This window comes from Eucyclogobius newberryi, unplaced genomic scaffold (genome assembly GCF_026437365.1).
Source record: "Eucyclogobius newberryi isolate DKJ021-1_F unplaced genomic scaffold, fEucNew1.0.hap1 SCAF_15, whole genome shotgun sequence".
NCBI classification, from domain to species: Eukaryota; Metazoa; Chordata; class Actinopteri; order Gobiiformes; family Gobiidae; genus Eucyclogobius; species Eucyclogobius newberryi.
In genome coordinates this window covers 12,701,084-12,722,405 of record NW_027315779.1, presented here as the reverse complement: position 1 = coordinate 12,722,405, position 21,322 = coordinate 12,701,084, and the positions used below count along the sequence as shown (strand labels likewise).

The 21,322-nt window shown below is 42.7% G+C and overlaps 1 pseudogene; it reads right to left on the bottom strand.

The window, feature by feature from the left end:
* Nucleotides 1–1,047: 1,047 nt before the first annotated feature.
* On the bottom strand, nucleotides 1,048–21,310 carry LOC140360453 (solute carrier family 22 member 4-like; annotated as a pseudogene).
* Nucleotides 21,311–21,322: the final 12 nt, after the last annotated feature.

Sequence of the window (21,322 nt, the reverse complement as noted above, 5' to 3'; positions counted from 1 at the left end):
AGAGTGTGTGAAAACGACCACAGAGTGTGTGAAAACGACCTAAGAGTGTGTGAAAACGACCACAGAGTGTGTGAAAACGACCACAGAGTGTGTGAAAACGACCTCAGAGTGTGTGAAAACTACCTCAGAGTGTGTGAAAACGACCACAGAGTGTGTGAAAACGACCACAGAGTGTGTGAAAACGACCTCAGAGTGTGTGAAAACTACCTCAGAGTGTGTGAAAACGACCTCAAAGTGTGTGAAAACGACCACAGAGTGTGTGAAAACGACCTCAGAGTGTGTGAAAACGACCACAGAGTGTGTGAAAACGACCTAAGAGTGTGTGAAAACGACCTAAGAGTGTGTGAAAACGACCTCAGAGTGTGTGAAAACGACCTCAGAGTGTGTGAAAACGACCACAGAGTGTGTGAAAACGACCTCAGAGTGTGTGAAAACGACCTCAGAGTGTGTGAAAACGACCTAAGAGTGTGTGAAAACGACCTAAGAGTGTGTGAAAACAACCTCAGAGTGTGTGAAAACGACCACAGAGTGTGTGAAAACGACCTAAGAGTGTGTGAAAACGACCACAGAGTGTGTGAAAACGACCACAGAGTGTGTGAAAACGACCTCAGAGTGTGTGAAAACTACCTCAGAGTGTGTGAAAACGACCACAGAGTGTGTGAAAACGACCTCAGAGTGTGTGAAAACTACCTCAGAGTGTGTGAAAACGACCTCAAAGTGTGTGAAAACGACCACAGAGTGTGTGAAAACGACCTCAGAGTGTGTGAAAACGACCTCAGAGTGTGTGAAAACGACCTAAGAGTGTGTGAAAACAACCTCAGAGTGTGTGAAAACGACCACAGAGAGTGTGAAAACGACCTAAGAGTGTGTGAAAACGACCTCAGAGTGTGTGAAAACGACCTCAGAGTGTGTGAAAACGACCACAGAGTGTGTGAAAACGACCTCAGAGTGTGTGAAAACGACCTCAGAGTGTGTGAAAACGACCTAAGAGTGTGTGAAAACAACCTCAGAGTGTGTGAAAACGACCTCAGAGTGTGTGAAAACGACCTAAGAGTGTGTGAAAACAACCTCAGAGAGTGTGAAAACGACCTCAGAGTGTGTGAAAACAACCTCAGAGAGTGTGAAAACGACCTTACAATCTGATGTTCAAACACAATCGGTGGAGGCGTGACTTTGTTCATTTTGGCCGCTCGCCTCACGATGGCCTCTGCTTCGTCCACTCTGCCCTGGGACAGCAGCCAGCGAGGAGACTCCGGGATCAACCTGAACAATCAAACCCACGAGAAATATGTAGTGTATCTTTGGTTTTCGCTTTCAGAAACACAATATGAGAAGTTAAATAAATTAAATAAAACTGTTGATCTTTGTGTGTGACACACTTTATGGGGCTGCAATAAAATACATTCCGTTCTGGAGTTGAAGTCATAAACATTATATCCAAGATATTATCAACTAAAAGAAATCTGTCAAGGATACAACTTTGCCAAAGCTGTTTCCTAATCATCTTGACAGAATATAATAGTTTGTTTTGTCTGTCTGTGACTTCAGTAAAGATATTTCTGAAAAGAGTCCCAAGGCAATACTGCTCTGTATTCTAGGGTTTATAGGTTTCATCTTCCTGTTTCAGGTGCCATTTTGAGGACTTTTCACCTTTCAGAGGATATAATATTTTGTTTGGTAATGATGCTTCCATCACTCTGAAACCCTGTGTAGGCCTTGTTTTGTGAATATGCATGTTCTGTTGGAAAAACACTGGATATAGAACATACTGTGAGCTGACACTCACCACCAGAAGGGGAGGGACAGCAGGCTGGGCAGAGCCACGGCAATCTGCAGAGTCCTCCAGTCCCGTAAAAAGAAGGCAAAGAGTGGAACCATCATGTAGCCTACTGTGAAGCTCAGCCCCACCCCCAGAGTCAGGAACATGACACGGACCTTACCGCTCAAGATCTCTGCCCCTGCGAGAAAAACAAACGCTTGGAAACACTCCTGCATCAGTCCATTCAATGCTATGTTGAAGGTGGAAATGGAAGGAAAGTCATCCAGACACAAAACATGCAAACGCCGCACAGAAAGGCCCGGGAGTCAAACCCACAAACATCTTGTTCCGAGGCAATAGTGCTAGCCTCTCTGCCGTTCATATAACAACAAGCGTATTGGTATGTATCGAGCGAAATAGAAAAAAATGTGGGGAAATAAAACATCTCTTTGATGATATGAATGAGTTTTCAGACGGTCCCTGTTCATTGGTACTGACCGAGGACAAAAGCAGACACGTAATTGGCGATACTTCCACAGCCAGCCAAAAACCAGAGGATTATGAACATGATTCATGAAGTGGAAAAGGTTTGAATAATCATGGACAAAGTCTGAAAGGCCATGGACGCAAAAAACACAGGCTTTCGTCCAAATCTAGAGAAAGAGAAATGAGTTATTACACAGACAGAGAATCGTTTTGTATATATATTACTCCATAAAGGAATAACATCAAGTTTATTGACTTTCTGAACTGCTTCTGCCCCTCTCGACATAGAGTCATTTCATTGTGTTTTGTGGTTCATTGTACAACCCTATTTCTGTGGAAATAATTCAATTCTGAGAGTTGTAAAGAAACTAAGGAGGCTAAAAAGGCTAAAGAAGTTAAAGATGCTAAAGAGGCTAAAGAAGCTAAAGAGGCTAAAGAAGTTAAAGAAGCTAAAGAGGCTAAAGAAGCTAAAGAAGCTAAATAAGCTAAAGAAGCTAAAGAAGCTAAAGAAGCTAAAGAGGCTAACGTTTATTTGCAATCAGTGCCAATTGATCGGAATGATCAGTAAAACCATGTGATCTGCATTGAGACAAATTGTTTTTGTAAATTGCCACTGATAAAATGTTTGTCGTGGGTTTTTTCCATACTGAGGCAGGACAAGCTGAATATATTCTTCAAAGACGGAAAGACCCTAAACCATTCAGTCGTTGTTTCAGGGGTCCACAGCCACCTGCATAAAAGGTGGTGCCAAGTTTTTAAATGATAAGGGCCTATCGTTAGTGATGGTGAAATGTGAAGCCTCAAAGCTCAAAGATTCACCAAAATGAAGCCTCAAAATACGGCCCTCTACTGGTTATTTGAATCAATAACAAAAAAAAGAACTCCAGGTTTTTGACATTGTCGTTCAGGGCTCAGATTAAGGATTTTCACTTGTATAGCGGTGCTGCTAAACAATCCGTAAATTTTTCGAAATTTGTATAGCAATTTCATAATTGCATAGCAAAACACGAAAGTGACTAACAATCAATATTTTCCATTGATGTAACACAATCATTTATTTAAATGTATTTGTAAACATTCTATTAAAGAAAACTCTTAACAAATTAACTTTTAAACACTTTTTAAACATTTCTTCTTTAAATAAAACTTGCAAATAAAATTAATTGTTGAACAAATTAATCAACACAATGTCATATGGCCTTATTTACAACTTTCTTCCATATCATCATCAATCAGATGACTATTTACAGGAGTCTCATCTACATATTAATTGTCATTACACTCACCAAAAAAAGGTATTAAGCTTCATGGTGTATTTTATGTGTTATTCAAATTGTACCGCTCTATTTGACGTTCCATTCCATTTTTAGTTTTTCTATTTGATGACGGTCCCTAAGTACTCTCGTCACCACTCCGGCTGCACATTTGATGACGCTCCCTAAGCTCTCGCCTCAGCTCCGGCTGCACATTCGGAGCCGTGTAATTCGCTGCGCCCAAAATATGCATCTGATTGTTAAAAACGAGGTTGTGTCACTTGGCAGTGTAAATATGAGTATTTTGGCATGTGAATGATCTGCAAAGACTTTAGGAGCGTTTAGGAGCTATTGACCTCGGAAGTCTGTATCTGTGACCCTAACTTTACCGCACGTGGCTCCTCCCACTTTTAGACTGGTGATCTGAGGGTTGGAACTAGGTCATATAGGGAATTGGAAAGGAAGTGACGAAATCCAAGATGGCGGCGCTCTTGCGGCCCAAATCACTTGCGGTTCACCATTTTGCTACATGGTTTTAGTACACCTGGTGGTGAGAGAGATACAGTTACTGTCTATCTGGCCTGATGGTTAGAGACCCGGGATTGTGCAAGGCGCCCAAGGGTTGAATTCCTGCACGGAGCTTTATTATCTCAAGTTGAAATTTTTTTTTGCAGTCTAGTTTGTTTTGGGATGAGTTAGCTACACTTTTGCTAATACAAAGTCATGGTATAAACTAGTTTTAGCCAAACGAAGTAAACCTAAAACTTAGGGTTAGGTTTAGGGGTTAAGGGTTAAGATTAAGGTTAGGGTTAGGGTTAGGGTTTAGGGTTAAACCCAGACCCATGTGATTTACATTTTCACAATTCTTTGTTTTACATTCAATGCACGCCCATTTAAATTGTTTTTCAGCAAGACAACACCACCAGGAACTCATTGTTTGGTCCTTGTACACATCAAATGCATCGTAAACTTCAGGTTTGGACCCAAGAGTGAAAATTGTTGATGGATCAGCAGAATTAGCGGGACCGTTCGCCATGTTTACTACGGTCGACCACCTGTTTACTTCCACCCGGCTCCCGCCATGTCGTCCTCGCCATGTCGTCCTCGCCATGTCGTCCTCGCCATGTCGTCCTTGCCATGTTGTCCTCGCCATGTCGTCACAGGCATTGTCGTCACTTCCTCTTTTCCAATTCCCTATGTGACCTAGTGCCAACCGTGATCTGAGACAGCAGCGGGACTCGTCCTGTCAACACAGCGTCCTACATGTGTCATGATGTTATTGACGATCGATTGACGAGTGATCAGTACTTTTAGGCGCTTTGGTACAATTGAACACACACTTTTGTATCGCGAAAGCTGCGATATGAAAGCCCTTTTTTCTGACCAATGCATCGCATTTGAGAGAAATTGCGTCGCATTTTGCGATGCGATACCGCTTATTCTTAACCCTGCCGTTCCATCTGATTTCAGAATGACATTTTGGGGCCTTAAAACTACTGCCATGGACGCAATAAATGGATATCTTTGGAGAATACTTTTGGCTGCAGGGAAAAGGCTGCACCGGATGGGCACACAGCGATGGGGGGGAAAAAATCACATCTGGACCCAATTTGGAAATGGACAAATTGGATTGGACAAATGGGACTTTTGGACTGCACTATTTTGGGTTTGATGTATCATGATTTTGTTTCTGAAGATGTTTTGTGCTACTGTGTTCTTTTTGTCTGTTATTCTGTGTAGCTGTTTTCTGCTCAAATATCCACAGCATTTCTTGATTTTGATTCTGATTTCAAACAAACTGAAGCCTCGATCACGTGAGGCTTCAAAGTCATCTCCTCTCTCAAACCATTCATTCTTTGGCAATATATAACTGCAACTGTTACATGTTGTTTTTATTTGCACAAACCTGTCAGAAACCTGTCCGAGAACAAAAGAGCTAATAAGAATTCCAATGTAATGAGCAGTGGTGGTGAGCGGTGTGGTGGCAAAAATCTCTAGTTAAGACAAAGAAGCAAGTTGTCTCGTTTCAAAAGTAAACTGTTTAATCTTGTGGCTGAATCAGAAAGAAACTCGTGTGGACTCGGCCATTCTCATAGAAGGCCGAGTCCACGCGTCTGTCTCTTGCCTGCTTCGCAAAATGTGTGTCTCCCAAATCCTTCCGTCCCACGTCTGTCCCCTGCCTTAAATCACAGATGGTCACATGACCACACACACACAGAAGGAGCAAATGGGACATCAAAGAAACAGTGGTTTCAGGAAGGAGACAGTACATAACATTTGCATTAATTCAATTCACATGTCTTGCCTAGTGTGAAACATAACGTGGGACTTCCAAGCCACTCCAGGGAGTCCGGACATGTAGATTTCCAGGCCAAAAGGGGTTGTCAGGCTGTTAGAACTAAATCTGATTAGAAATAGGATTGAAAGTTAAAAAGTAAAGGGCCATATTATTATTATTTTTTCCACAACAGCGGCTGCTTCCACTGGTCATCGCACACGAGGTCAAACTGGAAGATAGGGACACAATCATCAGAAGGAAATCTGGGAAACAAGGCGAGTTTATTTGTACATTTCATACACAAGGCAATTCAACAGGAGAAACGCATTCAAATCATAAAGACATGAAAGAAATCACAAAACAGTTTAAGACCTAAAAGAGGAGAGTGCAAAGACAATTCTTTCAGTCATATGGCACCAGCAGGAGGCCGGTCCATGTTATGTCCTGACTCTAGCACCAGCAGGAGGCCGGTCCATGTTATGTCCTGACTCTAGCACCAGCAGGAGGCCGGTCCATGTTATGTCCTGACTCTAGCACCAGCAGGAGGCCGGTCCATGTTATGTCCTGACTCTAGCACCAGCAGGAGGCCGGTCCATGTTATGTCCTGACTCTAGCACCAGCAGGAGGCCGGTCCATGTATAGTCCTGACTCTGGCACCAGCAGGAGGCCGGTCCATGTTTAGTCCTGACTCTGGCACCAGCAGGAGGCCGGTCCATGTTTAGTCCTGACTCTGGCACCAGCAGGAGGCCGGTCCATGTTTAGTCCTGACTCTGGCACCAGCAGGAGGCCGGTCCATGTTTAGTCCTGACTCTGGCACCAGCAGGAGGCCGGTCCATGTTTAGTCCTGACTCTGGCACCAGTAGGAGGCCGGTCCATGTTATGTCCTGACTCTGGCACCAGCAGGCAGCCAGCCCGCTGGCCACATACGGCCCGTTTGTCTTTATAATCCGGCCCGCCAAACATGCTAACTAATATTTAAAAGAAAAAAAAATGTTTTTTTTTTTGTGGGGGTGCATTTATGGCCCCAGGGACAGGGTGTGGCCCTCGGCATGTTTTAATCTGCGGAGGGCCGGCCCTCCGCTACTTGTCTGGATTCGAATATGGCCATTGGAAAATAATTGCCCACCCCTGATGTAGAGGTTGAACAGAAGGGGTCCCAGGACTGACCCTTGGGGCACCCGACAGGTCAGGGGCATATGGTCTGAGACACAGTTACCAACTTAAAAGAAGTACTTCCTGTCTTCCAGATAGGACCTTAACCAGTTTAGGGCAGTGCCAGTGATGCCCACCCAGTCCTCTAGTCTCTGTAAGAGGATCCCATGATCGACAGTGTCAAAAGCAGCACTCAGATCTAACAGAATTAAGACTGAGGCTTTGCCCGTGTCAGTGTGAGCTCAAAGGCAAGTGTTGACATTAAAATGTTTCCTGTACCTGAAATTACACTGGGTTAAAGGTGCACTTTGTAACTGTGTGCATGTGTGTGCGTAGAGACAATAACGTCACACATATTCTCAAAATGAGAACATCCAACAGCAGAATGACTTCCTAAGGAAGGACACCTTTCTTTAAACTAAAGTGTTACATGGAAGTGGATGTAGAGTACATACTGTAATGCTTACTTCCCTCAGTATTACCGCTGGTATTACCTGTGGCACGGCATCTTCATGGACAATAAGTGTGCATATCTTCTGTCAAGATTAGTCTTGGTTTAATCCGATTAAATTATACTAAATAAACAAATATTGCTGTTATTTGTAAACACTGTATATTAGTTGTACCTGTCAGAAAGACTAAGGGGGGAACCAAAGTTTAGTTCCGTGTTTCTGGACGGCCCTCTTTTACTGTTACTATTCAAGCTAACTATTCAGCAGCACCACATATTGTGTGCATAATTACTATAAAAGTGAGTATTTGGTTGTGTTAATGTTTATCAATTGTATATGGTTGATGTTTATCCTTATCTTTGACAGTTAATGCACTGTTTTCTGCTAAACTGTCGCGATTCCTTACTTATCGCTGTTTTCGCCGTCAACTAGCTTGTTCTAAAAATAGCTCCGCCATCGGCGCATATGTAGTTTACTAATGTAACCCGAGTTCTATACCGCATATACTGTGCAATGTAGAAGTTTAGTAATGTGACTAATTCATGTTTACTGTCTTTCTGTTCCCAGACCACACACACATATTACAAATTAAAGGACATTCTCAATTCAATCCAGTTTCCCCTGATTCTCTAACCGGAATCAACGGCCCATACTGTCCGCTCCAATCAGCGTTATTTCCCCTTGGCTAATGTGGATATTTCTACAGTACCTCTGAGACAATGGTGGACTGGTAGATGTCTCTGCTGTTGGACCACCCGTCCACACACGGCTCCTGAGGCAGATCAGCCAAGTTCACGTCTCCAGGGGCAACGCCCTGAGAGGAAAGGTTCACAACCAGGTCCAGACTGTATCTATGGCAACGGCTCCTTTCCTCCAGCCCTTCCACCACCTCAGGGAGAGCCGTGTGTAAACATGTAAACAAACACAAGACACATGTGTAAACATGTAAACAAACACATGACACATGTAAACAAACACAAGACACATGTGTAAACATGTAAACAAACACAAGACACATGTGTAAACATGTAAACAAACACAAGACACATGTAAACAAACACAAGACACACGTGTAAACATGTAAACAAACACAAGATACATGTGTAAACATGTACACAAACACAAGACACATGTAAACAAACACATGTGTAAACATGTAAACAAACACAAGATACATGTAAACAAACACAAAACACATGTGTAAATATGTAAAAAAACACAAGACACATGTGTAAACATGTAAACAAACACAAGGCACATGTGTGAACATGTAAACAAACACAAGACACCTGTGTAAACAAACACAAGACACATGTGTAAACATGTACACAAAGACAAGACACATGTGTAAACAAACACAAGACACATGTAAACAAACACAAGACACAGGTGTAAACATGTAAACAAACACAATAAACATGTAAACAAACACAAGACACAAGTGTAAACATGTAAACAAAGACAAGACACATGTGTAAACATGTAAACAAGCACAAGACACATGTAAACAAACACAAGACAATGTGTAAACATGTAAACAAAATAAAAAATTAAAATAAATTTTGTTTGATATGCTTCGCACCACGTAAATAATAGTTTTCTGGACTGTCCGCTTGTCTAGAGTCGTAACCTTGACTGTTAAATACAGTAAAACAGCAACGATAATTGACTCATATTACTGGCTTATAAATGGTGTATCAGTGTTTGGAATACAAAGTCTTCCTGTAAAATTGTAAATGGTATATACCTATACCCTAACTTATACGTACTTACACGTAAACCTATGTTATGCTTTTTGTGCGTAGTATGAGGCAGCAGTGACAGGCTGCCACTGGGTAAAAAGGGTCTGAATACAGGAAGATGTCACAAGATTTATCCATGGATGTGTCTTTAGTTTGTAGATAAATATAGCCGCAAGCGGCAATGATCGGCCCTCGCCACGCCGCCGCCACACCGCCGCCACGCCGCAAGAGGAGGGGGCGCTAACGCGCCCCAATTGTCCTTTTATTATGCCTACTGCTGAATCTGTGACGCTGTCACATCTTCTCCCCTTTGTTTTACCATCAAAAAGCAATTTTATTTTGAATTCTTGGCAAAATGTGCGGCTTTGCCGCACAGACACCGTGACTCTTTGAATGAAAATGTGGATAACTTTTGATGGTCCACCCCTGAAGATGAGTCTCACCAAATTTCAGGTTAATAGGGCTGACGCCCTGGGAGGAGTTTGTGAAAGTCTAAAGTGTAAACATGTTCTGGCGATTTCCCCATTGGAATAACATGAAAGGTTTCGGTCATCGTTACGGCAACGCCATAACAATTATGACATGGGTCTCATTGACTTTTTTGATGGGGATGCTAAAATTGAGTTGTGTGTCAAATTTCATATAATTTCGCAAAACTAAACATTTAACCTCCATATAAAATCTGTAGGGGGCGCTGTGGCGCCAAATGAATTTATTTCACTTCAAGTAGGTTTAGGGCAAAGAGTTTAACAACTGATTCTAATTTGACGCAATTCATACTTTATCTGCGCAAACGGCAGAAATTTTAAATATGGGAGATTTCTGAAATTCTAGCTACAGTTTGCGGCTTCGCCGCACAGAGACCGTGAGAGGTATCAATGTAATTTGGATAACTTTTGATGTCCCACTCCTCAGTAGCATTTTCACCAAATTTCACCTTTTTAGGGCCAACGCCCTGGGAGGAGTTCGTAAAAGTACGACGTTTGGAAAAACTCCGAAGTCATGTTTAGCCATTTTTGAAGCAATATGGCCGACATTTGGTTGGGCGGACGGCGTTGCCGTAATAATATTTTTTACTTCTCTTGTCACCATCTACCTCTGCGCCAAATTTCATGATTCTACGATCAGATTTTTTTTGGGTCATTTCCCATCTCTCAATGCATTTTTGGTACATTTGGGGGCGCTGACGCGCCAATTTTTTTTATTTTAGAAAAGGGAAATAGCCAGAATGTAGAGAGGCACGATTTTTAGAGGTGTGAACATTTTTGTGACTTTTCGTCAATGTTCACTGGGTGAAAAATAGGGGGGTTGGTCCCGAGAAGAAGAAGAAGAAGAAGAAGAAGAAGAATATTCCGATGCGAAAACAATGTTTCCCATTTTTCAAATATCATAAACTATACATTTTCGGAAAGCGCGAGCGCTTTCCTACCTCATGGTGTGGGTCCCTGGTCACTGACGGGTACTTTCGTTAATTTTGAGTGGGCTCCGCCCACTTTGTGTTTTTGGCCCTCTATACAGTAATAATGTTGAATTTTTGCATTACATGCTTATATGCACGGAACATGCAAGAGATGGGGAACGTATTCGTGAGCTACTCAGCGCAAATGAGTGCTTTATATGGGGATGACGACCGCTTCGCGGTCGTCATCTCAATGTAAAGTGCTCGTTTAGTGCGCACTTTTGCACGGGCTTCGCCCGTTTACAACGGTAATGTTCCATTTTCCTACTACTAATTAGTATGCACGGGGCGTGCATGAGTGAAGGAGTGCGTTAGTGAGTGTTTGGAAGTGGGCGAGCGCTTCGCGCTCGATTTCGTGCACACTACGTGCGCACTTTCGCAGCCGTGCTTCGCACGGCCTTACGAGATTAATAGGCCTCTCGCCAGCTTGTGGCGTTCGGGCCTAATAATAATCATGATTATTTTTCTAGTTTACAAGTGCACGCAAGTAAAAACAAATCTGTTCCTCCAGGAGTACTGTTTGTCTCTAAGTCAAGTAAAAACAGTAAAAACACATTTTAATAACCTTATTCCGCCTTGCTAACTTTTTCCTCTTTTTTCCAAGTGATTGGCCCTTCCGTTGTAATGACACTACTCAGCTCCCTCCCCCCTTCTCTCTCCCCCTCTTCTCTGCTCCCTCTCTCTCTCCTCCTCTCTCAGCCTCTCTCTCCTCTCCTCCTCCTCTCTGCTCCTCCCCTCTGCTCACTCAGTCTCTCTTCTCCTCTTCTCAGCTACCTCTCTCTCTCCTCCTGCCCTGCTCCTCCCCTCTGCTCTCTGTCTCCTCTCCTCCTCTCTCCTACTGCTCCTCCCCTCTGCTCTCTCAGTCTCTCTCTCTCTCTCCTCCTCCTCTCTGCTCCCTCCCTCTCTCTCATCCCTGCTCTCTCTCTCTCTCTCCTCCTCTCTGCTCCGTATGTCCTCTCCTCCTCTCTGCTCACTCTCTCTCCTCCTCTCTGCTCCTCCCCTCTGCTCTCTCAGTCTCTCTTCTCCTCTTCTCAACTCCCTCTGTCTTTTATTATATTGAGCGCTGGAAGTGTTGATTACAGATTAGTGCTCGTTTGAATCTGGTTTAATCTCCACTTCGCAGGACGTCCACCAGGGTCAATCGGACCACGCGTGAACATGCCCTAAATAGCATCCATGGGTGCTTAAAACCTCGTCTAATTTTAATTCCCAAGCAAGGCGAGCGAGGGAAGCTAAAAAAATAAAGATTTGCCTATCAAGTACGGAAAGAATGGAAAATGACTTACATTGACTGGGACGATCGCTTGGAGCCACTCGTGGGTCAGGTTGACGTGAGGAATAAAACATTGGTGTTTTGGTATCGCTGACGTAAATATAATGACCATCATTAAGCCGTTAGGAGTCATGCTTAGGCAGAAGAAAAAGAACACAAGCTTCTGGAAAAGTCCCCAGTTCCCCAAGAATGCTGTGGCACGTTCAAAGTAATTCTCGTTCCCACCAACGGTCTCGTCCGGTTGGTCCATTTCTTTTGGTTGTATAAGGCTCTGTGTTCTCTGCTCGGTCACAAGGGCTCCTGTGACCACAACAGTTTAGAGTTAAACATTGAGCGGGAAAGTGCCTTTCAGACGTTCAATCAAAGTTCAATGTTCTAGTGCTGGGAACACGGGAATCTACATTTAAGCCCAAAGACAATATACGTGCATATGAAAAGTAAGAATTCACATTTCACTAAATCTTAATACATTTTATTTCAGATTTTACTAGACATTTTGCTCATTTGTCCCAGTTGGACAGCTCCCACTGTCTCTCCTGTAAAAAGTGAACAGTGCAGTGAGTGATTAAATTATGGTAAAGTGACAGTGTTTTAGAAGTTTTCATGAGTCCAACGGCAAGAAACTGTTCTTGTGGCGGGAGGTACTGGTCCGGTCCGGATGGACCGTAGCCTCCTGCCTGAGGGGAGTGGCATAGTCCATGTCCAGGGTGAGGATGGTCGGCTGTGGTCCGACCTGCTCGTCCCAGAGCCCTGGAGACGTACAGGTCCTGCAGAGATGGAAGTTATCTCCGCTGGCAGCTTGGCTTTCCTCAGCTGGCGCAGGAAGTACATCTTCTGCTGGGCCTTCTTGATGAGGGAGCTGATGGTGGGTACACAGCCCTGTGGAACTCCAGTGCTGACAGTCCGAGTGTCTGAGACATTCTTCTCCGGCCGCACGCACTGCCTCGGATCCGTCAGGAGTGGGGAGGATGGTGTTGAATGCAGAGCTGGAGTCCACAAACAGGGTCCTGGCATAGGTTCCTGGGGAGTCCAGATGCTGCAAGATGAAGTGGAGTGCCAGGTTGATTACGTCGTTGACAGACCTGTTGGTTCTGTAGGCGAACTGCAGGGGGTCCAGCAGGGGGTCCAGCAGGGGGGAGGTGAAGGACTTGAAATAGTGGATTTCCGAAATAGTCTGCTCACATCCTGTTCCTGGACTGTGACAGTGGTGGGGGAGGTGGGGGGGACCGGGGTTGGGTTGGCAGAGGTGGCCACAGTGGGAGAGGGTTTGTCAAATCTACAGTAGAAGCAGTTGAGTTGCTGGGCCAGTTTTCTGTCATCTGCGGGGGCTCTGGGGACATTTATTTAGTTGAACGATGGTTTAAACTGTCAGAACAATGTGTCAGTCAAATGTAAACTGTCTCTGGTTGCACAGTGATCACATCACAGAGGGATTCTGTTTTAGAACTCCTGTGGTTTCCAACCCAACAAAGTAATAAATAGAAAACAGGAGAGAAAAAAACTTCCAAGCTCAACATTTGTTCAAAAACACAGACTTGTAGAGTTCTGCCTTCCATCGGTTAAAAGCCAGACATGAAAATGTTTTGCTCAAAAGGCACATTTTAATAAAGAAGTGCAGTTGTTATCTTAAGGCTTCGTTATGATTCAGCAATTTAAGTGAGTGAGTTAGGAAAATATACAGAAACGAATTATATTTCGTAATAATAGAAAACAGATACCATGTTACCATTGTACTTATTTGTAATTATAAGATCAATAAAGTAGTCACTCAGTCATACGGTTCAAACGTGGTGAAATGCCACTATGACAGGACTGGGGTTCTGAGATCTTCAGGTTTGAACAGGAAGTCAACGGACCATTTCTAGAATTAAACTTTGGATTTAGTTATAAAATAAGAATAATCAATCGTGGCCAAGAGAACTGAGGGTCACCGTGGTAAACATAAGGCACAAATATTTATGTCTCATGGACAGTTGCAGAGTTCCGTACTCTTACCTTATATAGAAACGTGTTACGAATGCAGAAGGAAACAGAAAAACTTACCTGCAGAACTTTGAGCGTGGGTTCAGCGCTGGCAGGGGAAGGCCACTGTCTTGTCTGTCTTTGCCCTATTCCTTTGCATAATGATTGCTTTTGTGTTCATTCAAGTATTTCCGTTTGTCTTGTTAAAGGACGTTAGGGATTCCATGCTTCTTCGTTTGAATATGTGCTTTAATATTTCTCCTTAAAATCTGTATGCATTTTTAGGGACATAAAACTTGTAGAGTCCTTGTAAGGTATGAACTAAGAAACCTGTTTGCTGTGAACAAACACAGGGACACAAGGGACCAACACTGCACCGTGCCAACTACCGCTCTTGCACTTTAGCACATTTTGCACATATTTATTGTTGCCTTTTCATCTAAATGCAAGCTTAACAATTCACTGTATGTAAAAATTATAAAAACAATAACAACTCTAAATGAATTCCACTTTGAAGCATATTTGTGGTGGTAGAGAATGACTGTTTATGATTAATAGTGGCAAAATAGTCACGCAAATATAATTAAACATGTCAAAAGAACCGGTTAAAAATATTCCTGTTGCTTCATATTTATTTTTAAAGGCTATTTACGAAGGGATTGGTCTACTTTTCAATAATAGACGGAGACCAATCTGCTGCTTTCTGTTACAGCTGCTCTACTATTTATGTACTGACCTTTATTCACCACAGGAGGGTGTGAGTACCCAGTCGACCAGTGCATGCCGTGGATTCTGACCGTAGACTCACTTTAATTAGACTTAAAGCATATTCATTTTAATACAGTTCAGCTAAATATAGAGGAGAAAAACCAGAATCCACACAATAATATAAATATATATATAAAGAGCTGTTGAAATGGACTTCCTGATGGATGGGAGGCGGTGCATGTGGCTGGGGACGAACGTCTCAGACACAGGAGCTCCACAGGGCTCTGTACTTTCTCCCCTGCTCTTCTCCCTGTACACAAACTGCTGCACCTCCAGTTTGTGGATGACACCACCCTCATCGGGCTCATCTCGGACGGGGTTGAGTCTGTCTACAGGAGGGAGGTGGACCAGCTGGTGTCCTGGTGCAGCGGTAACAACCTGGAGTTCAACGCCCAGAAGACAGTGGAGATGATCGTGGACTTCAGGAAAGTCACAGCCCCCCAGTCCCCCCTCAGTATCACAGACTCCCCCATCACCACCGTAGACTCCCTCCGCTTTCTCAGCACCACCATCACCCGGGACCTCAAGTGGGAGCCCACCATTACCCAGGACATCAAGTGGGAGCCCACCATCACCCGGGACCTCAAGTGGGAGCCCACCATTACCCAGGACATCAAGTGGGAGCCCACCATTACCCAGGACATCAAGTGGGAGCCCACCATCAGCTCCCTCATCAAGAAGGCCCAGCAGAGGATGTACTTCCTGCGGCAGGTGAGGAAAGCCAAGCTGCCAGCGGAGATGATTTTCTTTGAAGCTTTGATATGTTGAAAAAAATCCTTTGACTTGGAGAAACAGGACTTTTATAGGGTTTTACAAATAAAGAGTTATGATAACCAAGAAATTAAACAAGCTAATGGCCATTGTAGCCCCCTTATTAATCAGAACTTTCAGGGGGAATTAAATCCAGATGCCTTTCTCATCTGGACAGTTACTCTATTACAGATTTTTTTTTTTTAAAGAGCGAGTGGTCTTGTTTTGACAAACAAAGAGTGGGAAGATGTTTGTACATCCCTGGGGGAGGCAGACTGTTGGATAAATTTTGGCAGCAAGGAGACAAACCTCTATCACGTATTCTGGGACTGTGCTACAGTTCGAAAGTTTTGGACTGAAATTAAGGTTGCACTACAGAAAGTTTTTGACATTGTCATTCCTCTTGATTTTGGAACTATGTCCTTGGGCCTGAAGACTCCTGCCATGGACTCAAACAGTTACCTCAGGAACAAACTCTTGGTAGCGGCTAAAAAGGCCATTGCAAATTGCACCCACAATAAAGGACTGGACAGACATTACATTGGACATTAAAACAAATGGAAAAACTCACATTCGGCCTTGAGCTGAAAATTTACAAATTTGAAGGACTATGCCCTGATTCTTCTTTCTTTTCTTTACTCACCTGTTGAATGTCGGCCTACTTTGAGTTTTGTTTTTTTGCTCTCTCTCTGGTCTTGTTCTTGTACCATTGTTGTATTTTATAATTTTGAAAACCATGTTAAACTTAAAAAAATAAAATGTACATAATTTTTGTGCATTACTTAATGTCGTGTCCTTCCATTTACATTCACTTTAAATAATAAATCAGATGTTACGTCCACAAGGTTCTCCTTACTTGAGTAGCAGTTTCTCCAAGTATGTTTTTACTTGAGTAATTTCTTGGACTACTCTGTACCCACCACTACCATGACTACTACGTCCATCACTCTTAAAAGAATTTCCTCTTGGGGATGGATAAAAGCTTCTGCTACTCACTTTATTTCGGTGTTTTTTACTGGCACAACTGGGCTACACATCTGGTTCACACTTTGACCGTGGACTATTTTTAAATGAGCCACCGTGAATCAGACCGGTGCGGCTTTAAAATCTCAAATAAATATTAGTAGTACTGGAGGTTAAATGCAGACTTGGTATACATTGTTTTTTTTGGACTCAACATTTGTCGTAAGATCACTTTTGTACGCATGACATTTCTCTGTAGCGATATGCAAGTCACTTCAAACGCTTCCTGCATGCCTGCAATGTGCCAATTTAGAAATGCACAAAGGGTAAAATCCGGAACACGACCAGGACACGAAGAGGAGTAAAACAAGTGCACCCTCAGAGCACAACGCGACGAAGGTGTGTCGTTTGCCCCTATCGAAAGAAACAATTTGACTTGCAAGGCTTACGTGGGACTACTTTTTTTAACTACGGATAACATAGGTGACTCCGCCCGTTCGAAGGCTCTAGCAGGTCGTGAGCAGACCTACCGTGTAAAACGAGCGCACCCTCAGACTTTCGCAATAATACAAGGTGTGTCTCCCGAGGAAACAAACCTTTTGACACACATTTCCTGCAGCTACTTCTGTCACTCATTACACAGGCTGTTGCGCTAACCACAGTGTGTACAGGAATACACGAAACGTCCACACCGAGTACGCCACCGCACCGTGACTCGACCAGGGCCAAACCAGGTCTATAAACTAAACATACATACATACATACATACATACATACATACATACATACATACATACATACATACATACATACATACATACATACATACATACATACATACATACATACATACATACATACATACATACATATATATATATATATATATATATATATATATATATATATATATATATATATATATATATATATATACACACATATATATATATATATATATATATATACATATATATATATATATACATATATATACATATACATATACATACATATATATATATATATATATATATATATATATATATATATATATATATACATATATACATATACATATACATATACATATATATATATATATATATATATATATATATATATATATATATATATATATATATATATATATATATATATATATATATATATATATATATATATATATATATATATATATATATATATACATGTTTGAAACATGGTTGAAGCGCCTAAGGCCCGAAGTCACTGGGATAGGCTCCAGTCACCCGCGACCCCGAAAGGGAACAAGCGGTAGAAAATGGATGGATGGATGTTTGAAATATGAACCGACAAAAACCCTGACCCAGATTCAAATCGAGAAAGGAAAATCTGGACAAAAAAAAAAAAGTCAAACTGTATTTTCTGCATTTAGTTATTTGATGTCCCTTTGTCTGCTCTATAGTTCTCAACCACGACATCCGTATCATTAATTTATATTTTGGTTACATTTTAAATAATAAAATTGATCTGAATTATGCATTCTAAATACTTCTCGTGGTTAAATGAGAACAATCTTAATAGGGCTAAGTGAACGTATGTTAGCCTTTAGCTCTGAGCGAAAAACACTTTTATAAACACGTTTTCTCCATATTTACATAGTGTGTAAAAGTCTTAACCTGCTGCAGTGATTATCACTCTGGAACCTGCTCTCGCCTGTCACTGCTTTATATTTGGATTTATTTGATCAAGACTCGGCAAATTCAGAGAATGAACGGAACGAGAAGTGAAATCTGAACTTTTACGCCAAATGGAACCAGCCGGGCCTATTGTGAAGAGGGCCTATCATGAAGAGGGTCTGTCATGAAGAGGGTCTGTCATGAAGAGGGTCTATTGTGAAAAGGACCTATAGTGAAGAGGGCCCATCATGAAAAAGGGCCTATCATGAAAAAGGGTCTATCATGAAAAAAGGCCTATCGTGAAAAGGGCCTATCATGAAGAGGGCCTATCATGAAAAAGGGACAATCATGAAAAAGGGCCTATCGTGAAGAGGGCCTATTGTGAAAAGAGCCTCTCGTGAAAAGGGCCTATCGTGAAGAGGGCCTATCATGAAAAAGGGTCTATCATGAAAAAGGGCCTATCATGAAAAAGGGTCTATCATGAAAAAGGGTCTGTCATGAAGAGGGCCTATTGTGAAGAGGGCCCATCATGAAAAAGGGCCTATCATGAAAAAAGGCCTATCGTGAAAAGGCCTATCATGAAGAGGGCCTATCATGAAAAAGGGCCAATCATGAAAAAGGGCCTATCGTGAAGAGGGCCTAATGTGAAAAGGGCCTATGATGAAGAGGGCCTATCATGAAAAAGGGTCTATTGTGAAGAGGGCCTATCGTGAAGAGGGCCTATAAAGATCCTTTAACAAAATGTATTGAGTCACAACGGAAGCTAACCTGCCGTGCAGGGCCGGCCCAGCCTATAAGCGAACTAAGCAGCCGCGTAGGGCCCCGAGGCGTTAAGAGGGCCCCCTAATCTGGCAACCCGTCGTATGCGAAGTGCAAGCGCAGCGTGCGCCACTAGTGTAGTAGCGCTGCTGGCGCGGCAGCGCACACAGCGGTAACATATAACGCACAAACCGCATTTATTTGTAATGACAATCTGGCAACCAAGACACCAAACCTGCGCTGATTGGTCAACTTCATTGTGCGCGAGGAGAACGAGAGCTAAACATAAACACAACACAACGTGGTCCCTGCGTGGTCCTCATGTCCTGAGGAATATATCCCCCCGATGCCGAAAAACAAAAGAAGAAACTTCTTGATGATGTAAAGAAACTGTAAACTCAACAACACTCTCCAGGTATTGAACTTCTCTTACAAAGAGACGGTTAATGCTGCTGTTTGAAACAACACGATTCTGTCACTTTAGTTCGCTCAGACTGGAGGCGACGAGAGCTCTGCACCGCGCACAATAATATGTGTCTGAATGAAAGATAATAAGATTCACATTTACACCAGCCCGGTCGTGTGAGCTGCAGGTGAGGCCGGTGAGGGGCGTCTATGCCCCGGGTCACTAAGAGGCGGAGATCCGGTCCGGACGAGCGCCGTCTCGTCCAGAACCTCTGACGTGAGACTTTGGAGTGAACAGTGTGCGGCCCCTGTCCCGGGCCCCTGTCCCGGGCCCCTGTGCAGCCTCAGTTAGAGATGAGCGGGTTTGAGTTTGCGTCCCTCTCTCTCACATCACCATGTGTGAGATCAAACGTGACTCGTGATGTCTGTTTGACTTCTTAAAGTGGAATAAGAGGAACGTAAAGGTTTATGCGTGTAAGGCCCATCAGCCAATCACATCACAGCATTGTGTCATGCAGGAGTCCAGTGTGTGATGTTCTGATCAGAACAAACATTTATATTGTAATTAACTTTTGATAGAGCAATAAAACTTTTCAATTTATTTAAAAAGCATCATTAGACTATTTTTATAAATTATAATAAATTGATAGTGAAAAATAACCAGACATATTATGATTACGTCTGTTATAGAATAATACTATATATTTTTATACAAAAGTGGCAAAGTTGCAGAAACGCAGTCTCTTCACTATAGCTAGGTTTGGACCTTCACTTCTAGTTCTGTTCATTCTCTGGGAATAACATGTTTGCACTGTTTTATCAGTGTTCATTGTTAATCAAGCAATGCTTATGCCATTTGTTTAATTTAATATAACTTGTTTTGTCACTTTGGCAAGAAGGAACAGTTGGGAGCTGTAAAAGATAAATTAGTAAGGATAACTAATACTTTTACATTTTCAGTTAAAATGAATCAATTTGATCATAATTATTTTTCATAGCCAATATTGTATTGAGTAATTAAGTACCATAATGTATTAATAACTGGCTTCAGTCATTTTCTCCTGGCACAGTTTCATCACATCATCATTTTATAGCATTACAACCTCAACATTTTCTCTTACTTTAGCCGGCTGGACCACATTAAAATGCAGCAGAAGACCCAAAAAAGGTCTGAAAATTTCTGGGGGAGGGCCCCCAGACCCCCCCGTTCATTAATTTAAACTAATGTGCTAATGTGGCTGTAGACCCTTAACGCCCACAAATACACCCAAAAACATATCTGGGACGTGTGTTATTTGTACAGGGAGTAGAGGTGATGTCAGCGGAATACCAAGTTGCATTGTGGGATTTAAGTTAGCAATATTTGAGCTTGTGAGGTGTTGAGAATAAACTAACTGGATGCCCTGGAGTTTTGGTGCGCTTTGTTTGCGTTGAAAAAAGTTCCCATATGTGAATTGTTTACTGACAATGGCAATAAAACTGATTCTGATGACGTGGTGAGGGGCCCCCAAATTTTTTTTCGCTTAGGGCCCCCTGAAGGCTTGGGCCGGCCCTGCTGCTGTGTGCTAAAACTAAAACTAAATTGTTTTCAGTCCAAAAACATTTACAACTTTGGCAAAATGTTTTAAATGTTAGAAAAACTAATACATTTTGGAAAAAATATTTTTCAAGCATATGTTTTGTGGTAATAATAAATTATTATTATTATTTGAAAAAAAAAAAACGATCGATACTTTTGGTGACGTCACTGTTGAGCTGCGTCGTGACTCGAGCCTGTGTTTTTGAACTGCTGTTTCGTTATAAAACAGCTTTACATAAAAACAGGTCAGTAAAAGTGTCTCGTGCGATAGTTCCAGGGAAAGTGCCGTCTCACGTTGCTCCCACAGCCCGGCAGGAGGCGTCTCAGAGCGGGACACACGTCGTGGACGCGCCGCTCGCGGATGAAGGAGGCGCCACAGACTTTCACCGCTGGATCTCTCGCTCTCTCGCGCGCGCGCGCCGAGACTCCTTCCGTGGAAACGAGCGAACATGTCCCGCCGCGACCGGGACCGTCACGCGCCGCTCTTCACCGCACGCGCCGTTTGTGCTTTCAAACTCTGACGTTACTTTTTGTGTGTTAGCGCGGATCTAACGCTTTTACTCTCGGCCGCGCGTCTTTGGGGAGTTTACCTTTTCCAGCTTCATCCATGTTCCGCAGACA